The sequence below is a fragment of the Eleutherodactylus coqui genome, chromosome 6, assembly GCF_035609145.1.
Source record: "Eleutherodactylus coqui strain aEleCoq1 chromosome 6, aEleCoq1.hap1, whole genome shotgun sequence".
Taxonomy (NCBI): domain Eukaryota; kingdom Metazoa; phylum Chordata; class Amphibia; order Anura; family Eleutherodactylidae; genus Eleutherodactylus; species Eleutherodactylus coqui.
Window position 1 is genome coordinate 111161453 of NC_089842.1, and position 20972 is coordinate 111182424.

Here is a 20972-nt window from a genome sequence, read left to right on the forward strand (position 1 = left end):
AAAAATTCCATTATGATGTCATAATGCAAAATTCCATTATGATGTCATAATGTAACATTCCATTATGATGTCATAATGCAACATTCCATAATGATGTCATAATGCAACATTCCATTATGATGTCATAATGCAAAATTCCATAATGTCATAATGCAAAATTCCATTATGATGTCATAATGTAAAAATTCCATTATGATGTCATAATGCAAAATGCCATTGAGATGTCATAATGTAAAAATTCAATTATGATGTCATAATGCAAAATTCCATTATGATGTCATAATGTAACATTCCATTATGATGGCCTAATGCAAAATTCCATTATGATGTCATAATGCAAAATTCCATTATGATGTCATAATGCAAAATTCCATTATGATGTCATAATGCAACATTCCATTATGATGTCATAATGCAAAATTCCATTATGATGTCATAATGTAAAAATTCCATTATGATGTCATAATGCAAAATTCCATTATGATGTCATAATGTAAAAATTCCATTATGATGTCATAATGCAAAATTCCATTATGATGTCATAATGTAAAATTCCATTATGATGTCATAATGCAACATTCCATTATGATGTCATAATGTAAAATTCCATTATGATGTCATAATGCAACATTCAATTATGATGTCATAATGTAAAATTCCATTATGATGTCATAATGCAACATTCCATTATGATGTCATAATGTAAAAATTCCATTATGATGTCATAATGCAACATTCCATTATGATGTCATAATGCAAAAATTTCATTATGATGTCATAATGCAAAATTCCATTATGATGTCATAATGTAAAAGTTCTATTATGATGTCATAATGCAAAATGCCATTATGATGTCATAATGTAAAAATTCTATTATGATGTCATAATGCAAAATGCCATTATGATGTCATAATGTAAAAATTGAATTATGATGTCATAATGCAAAATTTCATTATGATGTCATAATGTAACATTCCATTATGATGTCATAATGCAACATTCCATTATGATGTCATAATGTAAAAATTCCATTATGATGTCATAATCCAAATTCCATTATGATGTCATAATGTAAAAATTCCATTATGATGTAATAATGCAAAATTCCATTATGATGTCATAATGTAAAAATTCCATCATGATGTCTTAATGCAAAATTCCATTATGATGTCATAATGTAAAAATTCAATTATGATGTCATAATGCAAAATGCCATTATGATGTCATAATGTAAAAATTGAATTATGATGTCATAATGCAAAATTCCATTATGATGTCATAATGTAACATTCCATTATGATGTCATAATGTAAAAATTCCATTATGATGTCATAATGCAAAATTCCATTATGATGTCATAATGTAAAAATTGAATTATGATGTCATAATGCAAAATGCCATTATGATGTCATAATGTAAAAATTGAATTATGATGTCATAATGCAAAATTCCATTATGATGTCATAATGTAACATTCCATTATGATGTCATAATGCAAAATTCCATTATGATGTCATAATGTAACATTCCATTATGATGTCATAATGCAAAATTCCATTATGATGTCATAATGTAAAAATTCTATTATGATGTCATAATGCAACATTCCGTTATGATGTCATAATGCAACATTCCGTTTTGATGTCATAATGCAAAATTTCATTATGATGTCATAATGTAAAAATTCCATTATGATGTCATAATGCAAAATTCCATTATGATGTCATAATGTAAAAATTCCATTATGATGTCATAATGCAAAATCCCATTATGATGTCATAATGTAACATTCCATTATGATGTCATAATGCAACATTCCATTATGATGTCATAATGCAACATTCCATTATGATGTCATAATGTAAAAATTCCATTATGATGTCATAATGCAACATTCCATTATGATGTCATAATGTAAAAATTCCATTATGATGTCATAATGCAACATTCCATTATGATGTCATAATGTAAAAATTTCATTATGATGTCATAATGCAAAATTCCATTATGATGTCATAATGTAAAAGTTCTATTATGATGTCATAATGCAAAATGCCATTATGATGTCATAATGTAAAAATTGAATTATGAGGTCATAATGCAAAATTTCATTATGATGTCATAATGTAACATTCCATTATGATGTCATAATGCAACATTCCATTATGATGTCATAATGTAAAAATTCCATTATGATGTCATAATGCAAAATTCCATTATGATGTCATAATGTAAAAATTCCATTATGATGTCATAATGCAAAATGCCATTATGATGTAAATAATGCAAAATTGCATTATGATGTCATAATGTAAAAATTCCATTATGATGTCATAATGCAAAATGCCATTATTATGTCATAATGTAAAATTCCATTATGGTGTCATAATGTAACATTCCATTATGATGTCATAATTCAAAATTCCATTATGATGTCATAATGTAACATTCCATTATGATGTCATAATGCAACATTCCATTATGATGTCATAATGCAACATTCCATTATGATGTCATAATGCAAAATTCCATTATGATGTCATAATGCAAAATTCCATTATGATGTCATAATGCAACATTCCATTATGATGTCATAATGTAAAAATTTCATTATGATGTCATAATGCAAAATTCCATTATGATGTCATAATGTAAAAATTCTATTATGATGTCATAATGCAAAATGCCATTATGATGTCATAATGCAAAATTCCATTATGATGTCATAATGTAAAAATTCCATTATGATGTCATAATGCAAAATTCCATTATGATGTCATAATGAAAAAATTCCATTATGATGTCATAATGCAAAATTCCATTATGATGTCATAATGCAACATTCCATTACGATGTCATAATGTAAAATTCCATTATGATGTCATAATGCAACATTCCATTATGATGTCATAATGTAAAAATTCCATTATGATGTCATAATGCAACATTCCATTATGATGTCATAATGTAAAAATTTCATTATGATGTCATAATGCAAAATTCCATTATGATGTCATAATGTAAAAGTTCTATTATGATGTCATAATGCAAAATGCCATTATGATGTCATAATGTAAAAATTCTATTATGATGTCATAATGCAAAATGCCATTATGATGTCATAATGTAAAAATTGAATTATGATGTCATAATGCAAAATTTCATTATGATGTCATAATGTAACATTCCATTATGATGTCATAATGCAACATTCCATTATGATGTCATAATGTAAAAATTCCATTATGATGTCATAATGCAAAATTCCATTATGATGTCATAATGTAAAAATTCCATTATGATGTCATAATGCAAAATTCCATTATGATGTCATAATGTAAAAATTCCATTATGATGTCTTAATGCAAAATTCCATTATGATGTCATAATGCAAAATTTCATTATGATGTCATAATGTAACATTCCATTATGATGTCATAATGCAACATTCCATTATGATGTCATAATGTAAAAATTCCATTATGATGTCATAATGCAAAATTCCATTATGATGTCATAATGTAAAAATTCCATTATGATGTCTTAATGCAAAATTCCATTATGATGTCATAATGTAAAAATTCTATTATGATGTCATAATGCAAAATTCCATTATGATGTCATAATGTTAAAATTCCATTATGATGTCATAATGCAACATTCCATTATGATGTCATAATGCAAAAATTTCATTATGATGTCATAATGCAAAATTCCATTATGATGTCATAATGTAAAAGTTCTATTATGATGTCATAATGCAAAATGCCATTATGATGTCATAATGTAAAAATTCTATTATGATGTCATAATGCAAAATGCCATTATGATGTCATAATGTAAAAATTGAATTATGATGTCATAATGCAAAATTTCATTATGATGTCATAATGTAACATTCCATTATGATGTCATAATGCAACATTCCATTATGATGTCATAATGTAAAAATTCCATTATGATGTCATAATCCAAATTCCATTATGATGTCATAATGTAAAAATTCCATTATGATGTCATAATGCAAAATTCCATTATGATGTAATAATGTAAAAATTCCATTATGATGTCTTAATGCAAAATTCCATTATGATGTCATAATGTAAAAATTCAATTATGATGTCATAATGCAAAATGCCATTATGATGTCATAATGTAAAAATTGAATTATGATGTCATAATGCAAAATTCCATTATGATGTCATAATGTAACATTCCATTATGATGTCATAATGTAAAAATTCCATTATGATGTCATAATGCAAAATTCCATTATGATGTCATAATGTAAAAATTGAATTATGATGTCATAATGCAAAATGCCATTATGATGTCATAATGTAAAAATTGAATTATGATGTCAATGCAAAATTCCATTATGATGTCATAATGTAACATTCCATTATGATGTCATAATGCAAAATTCCATTATGATGTCATAATGTAACATTCCATTATGATGTCATAATGCAAAATTCCATTATGATGTCATAATGTAAAAATTCTATTATGATGTCATAATGCAACATTCCGTTATGATGTCATAATGCAACATTCCGTTATGATGTCATAATGCAAAATTTCATTATGATGTCATAATGTAAAACTTCCATTATGATGTCATAATGCAAAATTCCATTATGATGTCATAATGTAAAAATTCCATTATGATGTCATAATGCAAAATCCCATTATGATGTCATAATGTAACATTCCATTATGATGTCATAATGCAACATTCCATTATGATGTCATAATGCAACATTCCATTATGATGTCATAATGTAAAAATTCCATTATGATGTCATAATGCAACATTCCATTATGATGTCATAATGTAAAAATTCCATTATGATGTCATAATGCAACATTCCATTATGATGTCATAATGTAAAAATTTCATTATGATGTCATAATGCAAAATTCCATTATGATGTCATAATGTAAAAGTTCTATTATGATGTCATAATGCAAAATGCCATTATGATGTCATAATGTAAAAATTGAATTATGATGTCATAATGCAAAATTTCATTATGATGTCATAATGTAACATTCCATTATGATGTCATAATGCAACATTCCATTATGATGTCATAATGTAAAAATTCCATTATGATGTCATAATGCAAAATGCCATTATGATGTAAATAATGCAAAATTGCATTATGATGTCATAATGTAAAAATTCCATTATGATGTCATAATGCAAAATGCCATTATGATGTCATAATGTAAAATTCCATTATGGTGTCATAATGTAACATTCCATTATGATGTCATAATTCAAAATTCCATTATGATGTCATAATGTAACATTCCATTATGATGTCATAATGCAACATTCCATTATGATGTCATAATGCAACATTCCATTATGATGTCATAATGCAAAATTCCATTATGATGTCATAATGCAAAATTCCATTATGATGTCATAATGCAACATTCCATTATGATGTCATAATGTAAAAATTTCATTATGATGTCATAATGCAAAATTCCATTATGATGTCATAATGTAAAAATTCTATTATGATGTCATAATGCAAAATGCCATTATGATGTCATAATGCAAAATTCCATTATGATGTCATAATGTAAAAATTCCATTATGATGTCATAATGCAAAATTCCATTATGATGTCATAATGAAAAAATTCCATTATGATGTCATAATGCAAAATTCCATTATGATGTCATAATGCAACATTCCATTACGATGTCATAATGTAAAATTCCATTATGATGTCATAATGCAACATTCCATTATGATGTCATAATGTAAAAATTCCATTATGATGTCATAATGCAACATTCCATTATGATGTCATAATGTAAAAATTTCATTATGATGTCATAATGCAAAATTCCATTATGATGTCATAATGTAAAAGTTCTATTATGATGTCATAATGCAAAATGCCATTAGGATGTCATAATGTAAAAATTCTATTATGATGTCATAATGCAAAATGCCATTATGATGTCATAATGTAAAAATTGAATTATGATGTCATAATGCAAAATTTCATTATGATGTCATAATGTAACATTCCATTATGATGTCATAATGCAACATTCCATTATGATGTCATAATGTAAAAATTCCATTATGATGTCATAATGCAAAATTCCATTATGATGTCATAATGTAAAAATTCCATTATGATGTCATAATGCAAAATTCCATTATGATGTCATAATGTAAAAATTCCATTATGATGTCTTAATGCAAAATTCCATTATGATGTCATAATGTAAAAATTCCATTATGATGTCTTAATGCAAAATTCCATTATGATGTCATAATGTAAAAATTCTATTATGATGTCATAATGCAAAATTCCATTATGATGTCATAATGCAACATTCCATTATGATGTCATAATGTAACATTCCATTATGATGTCATAATGCAACATTCCATTATGATGTCATAATGTAAAAATTCCATTATGATGTCATAATCCAAATTCCATTATGATGTCATAATGTAAAAATTCCATTATGATGTAATAATGCAAAATTCCATTATGATGTCATAATGTAAAAATTCCATTATGATGTCTTAATGCAAAATTCCATTATGATGTCATAATGTAAAAATTCAATTATGATGTCATAATGCAAAATGCCATTATGATGTCATAATGTAAAAATTGAATTATGATGTCATAATGCAAAATTCCATTATGATGTCATAATGTAACATTCCATTATGATGTCATAATGCAAAATTCCATTATGATGTCATAATGTAACATTCCATTATGATGTCATAATGCAAAATTCCATTATGATGTCATAATGTAAAAATTCTATTATGATGTCATAATGCAACATTCCGTTATGATGTCATAATGCAACATTCCGTTATGATGTCATAATGCAAAATTTCATTATGATGTCATAATGTAAAAATTCCATTATGATGTCATAATGCAAAATTCCATTATGATGTCATAATGTAACATTCCATTATGATGTCATAATGCAACATTCCATTATGATGTCATAATGCAACATTCCATTATGATGTCATAATGCAACATTCCATTATGATGTCATAATGCAACATTCCATTATGATGTCATAATGTAAAAATTCCATTATGATGTCATAATGCAACATTCCATTATGATGTCATAATGTAAAAATTCCATTATGATGTCATAATGCAACATTCCATTATGATGTCATAATGTAAAAATTTCATTATGATGTCATAATGCAAAATTCCATTATGATGTCATAATGTAAAAGTTCTATTATGATGTCATAATGCAAAATGCCATTATGATGTCATAATGTAAAAATTGAATTATGAGGTCATAATGCAAAATTTCATTATGATGTCATAATGTAACATTCCATTATGATGTCATAATGCAACATTCCATTATGATGTCATAATGTAAAAATTCCATTATGATGTCATAATGCAAAATTCCATTATGATGTCATAATGTAAAAATTCCATTATGATGTCATAATGCAAAATGCCATTATGATGTAAATAATGCAAAATTGCATTATGATGTCATAATGTAAAAATTCCATTATGATGTCATAATGCAAAATGCCATTATGATGTCATAATGTAAAATTCCATTATGGTGTCATAATGTAACATTCCATTATGATGTCATAATTCAAAATTCCATTATGATGTCATAATGTAACATTCCATTATGATGTCATAATGCAACATTCCATTATGATGTCATAATGCAACATTCCATTATGATGTCATAATGCAAAATTCCATTATGATGTCATAATGCAAAATTCCATTATGATGTCATAATGCAACATTCCATTATGATGTCATAATGTAAAAATTTCATTATGATGTCATAATGCAAAATTCCATTATGATGTCATAATGTAAAAATTCTATTATGATGTCATAATGCAAAATGCCATTATGATGTCATAATGCAAAATTCCATTATGATGTCATAATGTAAAAATTCCATTATGATGTCATAATGCAAAATTCCATTATGATGTCATAATGAAAAAATTCCATTATGATGTCATAATGCAAAATTCCATTATGATGTCATAATGCAACATTCCATTACGATGTCATAATGTAAAATTCCATTATGATGTCATAATGCAACATTCCATTATGATGTCATAATGTAAAAATTCCATTATGATGTCATAATGCAACATTCCATTATGATGTCATAATGTAAAAATTTCATTATGATGTCATAATGCAAAATTCCATTATGATGTCATAATGTAAAATTCCATTATGATGTCATAATGTAAAAGTTCTATTATGATGTCATAATGCAAAATGCCATTATGATGTCATAATGTAAAAATTCTATTATGATGTCATAATGCAAAATGCCATTATGATGTCATAATGTAAAAATTGAATTATGATGTCATAATGCAAAATTTCATTATGATGTCATAATGTAACATTCCATTATGATGTCATAATGCAACATTCCATTATGATGTCATAATGTAAAAATTCCATTATGATGTCATAATGTAAAAATTCCATTATGATGTCATAATGCAAAATTCCATTATGATGTCATAATGTAAAAATTCCATTATGTCATAATGCAAAATTCCATTATGATGTCATAATGTAAAAATTCTATTATGATGTCATAATGCAAAATTCCATTATGATGTCATAATGTAAAAATTCAATTATGATGTCATAATGCAAAATGCCATTATGATGTCATAATGTTAAAATTGAATTATGATGTCATAATGCAAAATTCCATTATGATGTCATAATGTAACATTCCATTATGATGTCATAATGCAAAATTCCATTATGATGTCATAATGTAACATTCCATTATGATGTCATAATGCAAAATTCCATTATGATGTCATAATGTAAAAATTCCATTATGATGTCATAATGCAACATTCCGTTATGATGTCATAATGCAACATTCCGTTATGATTTCATAATGCAACATTCCATTATGATGTCTTAATGTAAAAATTCCATTATGATGTCATAATGCAAAATTCCATTATGATGTCATAATGTAAAAATTCCATTATGATGTCATAATGCAAAATTCCATTATGATGTCATAATGTAACATTCCATTATGATGTCATAATGCAACATTCCATAATGATGTCATAATGCAACATTCCATTATGATGTCATAATGCAAAATTCCATAATGATGTCATAATGCAAAATTCCATTATGATGTCATAATGTAAAAATTCCATTATGATGTCATAATGCAAAATGCCATTGAGATGTCATAATGTAAAAATTCAATTATGATGTCATAATGCAAAATTCCATTATGATGTCATAATGTAACATTCCATTATGATGGCCTAATGCAAAATTCCATTATGATGTCATAATGCAAAATTCCATTATGATGTCATAATGCAAAATTCCATTATGATGTCATAATGCAACATTCCATTATGATGTCATAATGCAAAATTCCATTATGATGTCATAATGTAAAAATTCCATTATGATGTCATAATGCAAAATTCCATTATGATGTCATAATGTAAAAATTCCATTATGATGTCATAATGCAAAATTCCATTATGATGTCATAATGTAAAATTCCATTATGATGTCATAATGCAACATTCCATTATGATGTCATAATGTAAAATTCCATTATGATGTCATAATGCAACATTCAATTATGATGTCATAATGTAAAATTCCATTATGATGTCATAATGCAACATTCCATTATGATGTCATAATGTAAAAATTCCATTATGATGTCATAATGCAACATTCCATTATGATGTCATAATGCAAAAATTTCATTATGATGTCATAATGCAAAATTCCATTATGATGTCATAATGTAAAAGTTCTATTATGATGTCATAATGCAAAATGCCATTATGATGTCATAATGTAAAAATTCTATTATGATGTCATAATGCAAAATGCCATTATGATGTCATAATGTAAAAATTGAATTATGATGTCATAATGCAAAATTTCATTATGATGTCATAATGTAACATTCCATTATGATGTCATAATGCAACATTCCATTATGATGTCATAATGTAAAAATTCCATTATGATGTCATAATCCAAATTCCATTATGATGTCATAATGTAAAAATTCCATTATGATGTAATAATGCAAAATTCCATTATGATGTCATAATGTAAAAATTCCATTATGATGTCTTAATGCAAAATTCCATTATGATGTCATAATGTAAAAATTCAATTATGATGTCATAATGCAAAATGCCATTATGATGTCATAATGTAAAAATTGAATTATGATGTCATAATGCAAAATTCCATTATGATGTCATAATGTAACATTCCATTATGATGTCATAATGTAAAAATTCCATTATGATGTCATAATGCAAAATTCCATTATGATGTCATAATGTAAAAATTGAATTATGATGTCATAATGCAAAATGCCATTATGATGTCATAATGTAAAAATTGAATTATGATGTCATAATGCAAAATTCCATTATGATGTCATAATGTAACATTCCATTATGATGTCATAATGCAAAATTCCATTATGATGTCATAATGTAACATTCCATTATGATGTCATAATGCAAAATTCCATTATGATGTCATAATGTAAAAATTCTATTATGATGTCATAATGCAACATTCCGTTATGATGTCATAATGCAACATTCCGTTATGATGTCATAATGCAAAATTTCATTATGATGTCATAATGTAAAAATTCCATTATGATGTCATAATGCAAAATTCCATTATGATGTCATAATGTAAAAATTCCATTATGATGTCATAATGCAAAATCCCATTATGATGTCATAATGTAACATTCCATTATGATGTCATAATGCAACATTCCATTATGATGTCATAATGCAACATTCCATTATGATGTCATAATGTAAAAATTCCATTATGATGTCATAATGCAACATTCCATTATGATGTCATAATGTAAAAATTCCATTATGATGTCATAATGCAACATTCCATTATGATGTCATAATGTAAAAATTTCATTATGATGTCATAATGCAAAATTCCATTATGATGTCATAATGTAAAAGTTCTATTATGATGTCATAATGCAAAATGCCATTATGATGTCATAATGTAAAAATTGAATTATGAGGTCATAATGCAAAATTTCATTATGATGTCATAATGTAACATTCCATTATGATGTCATAATGCAACATTCCATTATGATGTCATAATGTAAAAATTCCATTATGATGTCATAATGCAAAATGCCATTATGATGTAAATAATGCAAAATTGCATTATGATGTCATAATGTAAAAATTCCATTATGATGTCATAATGCAAAATGCCATTATTATGTCATAATGTAAAATTCCATTATGGTGTCATAATGTAACATTCCATTATGATGTCATAATTCAAAATTCCATTATGATGTCATAATGTAACATTCCATTATGATGTCATAATGCAACATTCCATTATGATGTCATAATGCAAAATTTCATTATGATGTCATAATGCAAAATTCCATTATGATGTCATAATGCAACATTCCATTATGATGTCATAATGTAAAAATTTCATTATGATGTCATAATGCAAAATTCCATTATGATGTCATAATGTAAAAATTCTATTATGATGTCATAATGCAAAATGCCATTATGATGTCATAATGCAAAATTCCATTATGATGTCATAATGTAAAAATTCCATTATGTCATAATGCAAAATTCCATTATGATGTCATAATGTAAAAATTCTATTATGATGTCATAATGCAAAATTCCATTATGATGTCATAATGTAAAAATTCAATTATGATGTCATAATGCAAAATGCCATTATGATGTCATAATGTTAAAATTGAATTATGATGTCATAATGCAAAATTCCATTATGATGTCATAATGTAACATTCCATTATGATGTCATAATGCAAAATTCCATTATGATGTCATAATGTAACATTCCATTATGATGTCATAATGCAAAATTCCATTATGATGTCATAATGTAAAAATTCCATTATGATGTCATAATGCAACATTCCGTTATGATGTCATAATGCAACATTCCGTTATGATTTCATAATGCAACATTCCATTATGATGTCTTAATGTAAAAATTCCATTATGATGTCATAATGCAAAATTCCATTATGATGTCATAATGTAAAAATTCCATTATGATGTCATAATGCAAAATTCCATTATGATGTCATAATGTAACATTCCATTATGATGTCATAATGCAACATTCCATAATGATGTCATAATGCAACATTCCATTATGATGTCATAATGCAAAATTCCATAATGATGTCATAATGCAAAATTCCATTATGATGTCATAATGTAAAAATTCCATTATGATGTCATAATGCAAAATGCCATTGAGATGTCATAATGTAAAAATTCAATTATGATGTCATAATGCAAAATTCCATTATGATGTCATAATGTAACATTCCATTATGATGGCCTAATGCAAAATTCCATTATGATGTCATAATGCAAAATTCCATTATGATGTCATAATGCAAAATTCCATTATGATGTCATAATGCAACATTCCATTATGATGTCATAATGCAAAATTCCATTATGATGTCATAATGTAAAAATTCCATTATGATGTCATAATGCAAAATTCCATTATGATGTCATAATGTAAAAATTCCATTATGATGTCATAATGCAAAATTCCATTATGATGTCATAATGTAAAATTCCATTATGATGTCATAATGCAACATTCCATTATGATGTCATAATGTAAAATTCCATTATGATGTCATAATGCAACATTCAATTATGATGTCATAATGTAAAATTCCATTATGATGTCATAATGCAACATTCCATTATGATGTCATAATGTAAAAATTCCATTATGATGTCATAATGCAACATTCCATTATGATGTCATAATGCAAAAATTTCATTATGATGTCATAATGCAAAATTCCATTATGATGTCATAATGTAAAAGTTCTATTATGATGTCATAATGCAAAATGCCATTATGATGTCATAATGTAAAAATTCTATTATGATGTCATAATGCAAAATGCCATTATGATGTCATAATGTAAAAATTGAATTATGATGTCATAATGCAAAATTTCATTATGATGTCATAATGTAACATTCCATTATGATGTCATAATGCAACATTCCATTATGATGTCATAATGTAAAAATTCCATTATGATGTCATAATCCAAATTCCATTATGATGTCATAATGTAAAAATTCCATTATGATGTAATAATGCAAAATTCCATTATGATGTCATAATGTAAAAATTCCATTATGATGTCTTAATGCAAAATTCCATTATGATGTCATAATGTAAAAATTCAATTATGATGTCATAATGCAAAATGCCATTATGATGTCATAATGTAAAAATTGAATTATGATGTCATAATGCAAAATTCCATTATGATGTCATAATGTAACATTCCATTATGATGTCATAATGTAAAAATTCCATTATGATGTCATAATGCAAAATTCCATTATGATGTCATAATGTAAAAATTGAATTATGATGTCATAATGCAAAATGCCATTATGATGTCATAATGTAAAAATTGAATTATGATGTCATAATGCAAAATTCCATTATGATGTCATAATGTAACATTCCATTATGATGTCATAATGCAAAATTCCATTATGATGTCATAATGTAACATTCCATTATGATGTCATAATGCAAAATTCCATTATGATGTCATAATGTAAAAATTCTATTATGATGTCATAATGCAACATTCCGTTATGATGTCATAATGCAACATTCCGTTATGATGTCATAATGCAAAATTTCATTATGATGTCATAATGTAAAAATTCCATTATGATGTCATAATGCAAAATTCCATTATGATGTCATAATGTAAAAATTCCATTATGATGTCATAATGCAAAATCCCATTATGATGTCATAATGTAACATTCCATTATGATGTCATAATGCAACATTCCATTATGATGTCATAATGCAACATTCCATTATGATGTCATAATGTAAAAATTCCATTATGATGTCATAATGCAACATTCCATTATGATGTCATAATGTAAAAATTCCATTATGATGTCATAATGCAACATTCCATTATGATGTCATAATGTAAAAATTTCATTATGATGTCATAATGCAAAATTCCATTATGATGTCATAATGTAAAAGTTCTATTATGATGTCATAATGCAAAATGCCATTATGATGTCATAATGTAAAAATTGAATTATGAGGTCATAATGCAAAATTTCATTATGATGTCATAATGTAACATTCCATTATGATGTCATAATGCAACATTCCATTATGATGTCATAATGTAAAAATTCCATTATGATGTCATAATGCAAAATGCCATTATGATGTAAATAATGCAAAATTGCATTATGATGTCATAATGTAAAAATTCCATTATGATGTCATAATGCAAAATGCCATTATTATGTCATAATGTAAAATTCCATTATGGTGTCATAATGTAACATTCCATTATGATGTCATAATTCAAAATTCCATTATGATGTCATAATGTAACATTCCATTATGATGTCATAATGCAACATTCCATTATGATGTCATAATGCAAAATTTCATTATGATGTCATAATGCAAAATTCCATTATGATGTCATAATGCAACATTCCATTATGATGTCATAATGTAAAAATTTCATTATGATGTCATAATGCAAAATTCCATTATGATGTCATAATGTAAAAATTCTATTATGATGTCATAATGCAAAATGCCATTATGATGTCATAATGCAAAATTCCATTATGATGTCATAATGTAAAAATTCCATTATGATGTCATAATGCAAAATTCCATTATGATGTCATAATGAAAAAATTCCATTATGATGTCATAATGCAAAATTCCATTATGATGTCATAATGCAACATTCCATTACGATGTCATAATGTAAAATTCCATTATGATGTCATAATGCAACATTCCATTATGATGTCATAATGTAAAAATTCCATTATGATGTCATAATGCAACATTCCATTATGATGTCATAATGTAAAAATTTCATTATGATGTCATAATGCAAAATTCCATTATGATGTCATAATGTAAAAGTTCTATTATGATGTCATAATGCAAAATGCCATTATGATGTCATAATGTAAAAATTCTAAAATGATGTCATAATGCAAAATGCCATTATGATGTCATAATGTAAAAATTGAATTATGATGTCATAATGCAAAATTTCATTATGATGTCATAATGTAACATTCCATTATGATGTCATAATGCAACATTCCATTATGATGTCATAATGTAAAAATTCCATTATGATGTCATAATGCAAAATTCCATTATGATGTCATAATGTAAAAATTCCATTATGATGTCATAATGCAAAATTCCATTATGATGTCATAATGTAAAAATTCCATTATGATGTCTTAATGCAAAATTCCATTATGATGTCATAATGCAAAATTTCATTATGATGTCATAATGTAACATTCCATTATGATGTCATAATGCAACATTCCATTATGATGTCATAATGTAAAAATTCCATTATGATGTCATAATGCAAAATTCCATTATGATGTCATAATGTAAAAATTCCATTATGATGTCTTAATGCAAAATTCCATTATGATGTCATAATGTAAAAATTCTATTATGATGTCATAATGCAAAATTCCATTATGATGTCATAATGTAAAAATTCCATTATGATGTCATAATGCAACATTCCATTATGATGTCATAATGCAAAAATTTCATTATAATGTCATAATGCAAAATTCCATTATGATGTCATAATGTAAAAGTTCTATTATGATGTCATAATGCAAAATGCCATTATGATGTCATAATGTAAAAATTCTAAAATGATGTCATAATGCAAAATGCCATTATGATGTCATAATGTAAAAATTGAATTATGATGTCATAATGCAAAATTTCATTATGATGTCATAATGTAACATTCCATTATGATGTCATAATGCAACATTCCATTATGATGTCATAATGTAAAAATTCCATTATGATGTCATAATCCAAATTCCATTATGATGTCATAATGTAAAAATTCCATTATGATGTCATAATGCAAAATTCCATTATGATGTCATAATGTAAAAATTCCATTATGATGTCTTAATGCAAAATTCCATTATGATGTCATAATGTAAAAATTCAATTATGATGTCATAATGCAAAATGCCATTATGATGTCATAATGTAAAAATTGAATTATGATGTCATAATGCAAAATTCCATTATGATGTCATAATGTAACATTCCATTATGATGTCATAATGTAAAAATTCCATTATGATGTCATAATGCAAAATTCCATTATGATGTCATAATGTAAAAATTGAATTATGATGTCATAATGCAAAATGCCATTATGATGTCATAATGTAAAAATTGAATTATGATGTCAATGCAAAATTCCATTATGATGTCATAATGTAACATTCCATTATGATGTCATAATGCAAAATTCCATTATGATGTCATAATGTAACATTCCATTATGATGTCATAATGCAAAATTCCATTATGATGTCATAATGTAAAAATTCTATTATGATGTCATAATGCAACATTCCGTTATGATGTCATAATGCAACATTCCGTTATGATGTCATAATGCAAAATTTCATTATGATGTCATAATGTAAAACTTCCATTATGATGTCATAATGCAAAATTCCATTATGATGTCATAATGTAAAAATTCCATTATGATGTCATAATGCAAAATCCCATTATGATGTCATAATGTAACATTCCATTATGATGTCATAATGCAACATTCCATTATGATGTCATAATGCAACATTCCATTATGATGTCATAATGTAAAAATTCCATTATGATGTCATAATGCAACATTCCATTATGATGTCATAATGTAAAAATTCCATTATGATGTCATAATGCAACATTCCATTATGATGTCATAATGTAAAAATTTCATTATGATGTCATAATGCAAAATTCCATTATGATGTCATAATGTAAAAGTTCTATTATGATGTCATAATGCAAAATGCCATTATGATGTCATAATGTAAAAATTGAATTATGATATCATAATGCAAAATTTCATTATGATGTCATAATGTAAAAGTTCTATTATGATGTCATAATGCAACATTCCATTATGATGTCATAATGTAAAAATTCCATTATGATGTCATAATGCAACATTCCATTATGATGTCATAATGCAACATTCCATTATGATGTCATAATGTAAAAATTTCATTATGATGTCATAATGCAAAATTCCATTATGATGTCATAATGTAAAAATTCTATTATGATGTCATAATGCAAAATGCCATTATGATGTCATAATGCAAAATTCCATTATGATGTCATAATGTAAAAATTCCATTATGATGTCATAATGCAAAATTCCATTATGATGTCATAATGAAAAAATTCCATTATGATGTCATAATGCAAAATTCCATTATGATGTCATAATGCAACATTCCATTACGATGTCATAATGTAAAATTCCATTATGATGTCATAATGCAACATTCCATTATGATGTCATAATGTAAAAATTCCATTATGATGTCATAATGCAACATTCCATTATGATGTCATAATGTAAAAATTTCATTATGATGTCATAATGCAAAATTCCATTATGATGTCATAATGTAAAAGTTCTATTATGATGTCATAATGCAAAATGCCATTATGATGTCATAATGTAAAAATTGAATTATGATATCATAATGCAAAATTTCATTATGATGTCATAATGTAAAAGTTCTATTATGATGTCATAATGCAACATTCCATTATGATGTCATAATGTAAAAATTCCATTATGATGTCATAATGCAACATTCCATTATGATGTCATAATGCAACATTCCATTATGATGTCATAATGTAAAAATTTCATTATGATGTCATAATGCAAAATTCCATTATGATGTCATAATGTAAAAATTCTATTATGATGTCATAATGCAAAATGCCATTATGATGTCATAATGCAAAATTCCATTATGATGTCATAATGTAAAAATTCCATTATGATGTCATAATGCAAAATTCCATTATGATGTCATAATGAAAAAATTCCATTATGATGTCATAATGCAAAATTCCATTATGATGTCATAATGCAACATTCCATTACGATGTCATAATGTAAAATTCCATTATGATGTCATAATGCAACATTCCATTATGATGTCATAATGTAAAAATTCCATTATGATGTCATAATGCAACATTCCATTATGATGTCATAATGTAAAAATTTCATTATGATGTCATAATGCAAAATTCCATTATGATGTCATAATGTAAAAGTTCTATTATGATGTCATAATGCAAAATGCCATTATGATGTCATAATGTAAAAATTCTAAAATGATGTCATAATGCAAAATGCCATTATGATGTCATAATGTAAAAATTGAATTATGATGTCATAATGCAAAATTTCATTATGATGTCATAATGTAACATTCCATTATGATGTCATAATGCAACATTCCATTATGATGTCATAATGTAAAAATTCCATTATGATGTCATAATGCAAAATTCCATTATGATGTCATAATGTAAAAATTCCATTATGATGTCATAATGCAAAATTCCATTATGATGTCATAATGTAAAAATTCCATTATGATGTCTTAATGCAAAATTCCATTATGATGTCATAATGCAAAATTTCATTATGATGTCATAATGTAACATTCCATTATGATGTCATAATGCAACATTCCATTATGATGTCATAATGTAAAAATTCCATTATGATGTCATAATGCAAAATTCCATTATGATGTCATAATGTAAAAATTCCATTATGATGTCTTAATGCAAAATTCCATTATGATGTCATAATGTAAAAATTCTATTATGATGTCATAATGCAAAATTCCATTATGATGTCATAATGTAAAAATTCCATTATGATGTCATAATGCAACATTCCATTATGATGTCATAATGCAAAAATTTCATTATAATGTCATAATGCAAAATTCCATTATGATGTCATAATGTAAAAGTTCTATTATGATGTCATAATGCAAAATGCCATTATGATGTCATAATGTAAAAATTCTATTATGATGTCATAATGCAAAATGCCATTATGATGTCATAATGTAAAAATTGAATTATGATGTCATAATGCAAAATTTCATTATGATGTCATAATGTAACATTCCATTATGATGTCATAATGCAACATTCCATTATGATGTCATAATGTAAAAATTCCATTATGATGTCATAATCCAAATTCCATTATGATGTCATAATGTAAAAATTCCATTATGATGTAATAATGCAAAATTCCATTATGATGTCATAATGTAAAAATTCCATTATGATGTCTTAATGCAAAATTCCATTATGATGTCATAATGTAAAAATTCAATTATGATGTCATAATGCAAAATGCCATTATGATGTCATAATGTAAAAATTGAATTATGATGTCATAATGCAAAATTCCATTATGATGTCATAATGTAACATTCCATTATGATGTCATAATGTAAAAATTCCATTATGATGTCATAATGCAAAATTCCATTATGATGTCATAATGTAAAAATTGAATTATGATGTCATAATGCAAAATGCCATTATGATGTCATAATGTAAAAATTGAATTATGATGTCATAATGCAAAATTCCATTATGATGTCATAATGTAACATTCCATTATGATGTCATAATGCAAAATTCCATTATGATGTCATAATGTAACATTCCATTATGATGTCATAATGCAAAATTCCATTATGATGTCATAATGTAAAAATTCTATTATGATGTCATAATGCAACATTCCGTTATGATGTCATAATGCAACATTCCGTTATGATGTCATAATGCAAAATTTCATTATGATGTCATAATGTAAAAATTCCATTATGATGTCATAATGCAAAATTCCATTATGATGTCATAATGTAAAAATTCCATTATGATGTCATAATGCAAAATCCCATTATGATGTCATAATGTAACATTCCATTATGATGTCATAATGCAACATTCCATTATGATGTCATAATGCAACATTCCATTATGATGTCATAATGTAAAAATTCCATTATGATGTCATAATGCAACATTCCATTATGATGCCATAATGTAAAAATTCCATTATGATGTCATAATGCAACATTCCATTATGATGTCATAATGTAAAAATTTCATTATGATGTCATAATGCAAAATTCCATTATGATGTCATAATGTAAAAGTTCTATTATGATGTCATAATGCAAAATGCCATTATGATGTCATAATGTAAAAATTGAATTATGAGGTCATAATGCAAAATTTCATTATGATGTCATAATGTAACATTCCATTATGATGTCATAATGCAACATTCCATTATGATGTCATAATGTAAAAATTCCATTATGATGTCATAATGCAAAATTCCATTATGATGTCATAATGTAAAAATTCCATTATGATGTCATAATGCAAAATGCCATTATGATGTAAATAATGCAAAATTGCATTATGATGTCATAATGTAAAAATTCCATTATGATGTCATAATGCAAAATGCCATTATTATGTCAAAATGTAAAATTCCATTATGGTGTCATAATGTAACATTCCATTATGATGTCATAATTCAAAATTCCATTATGATGTCATAATGTAACATTCCATTATGATGTCATAATGCAACATTCCATTATGATGTCATAATGCAAAATTCCATTATGATGTCATAATGCAAAATTCCATTATGATGTCATAATGCAACATTCCATTATGATGTCATAATGTAAAAATTTCGTTATGATGTCATAATGCAAAATTCCATTATGATGTCATAATGTAAAAATTCTATTATGATGTCATAATGCAAAATGCCATTATGATGTCATAATGCAAAATTCCATTATGATGTCATAAT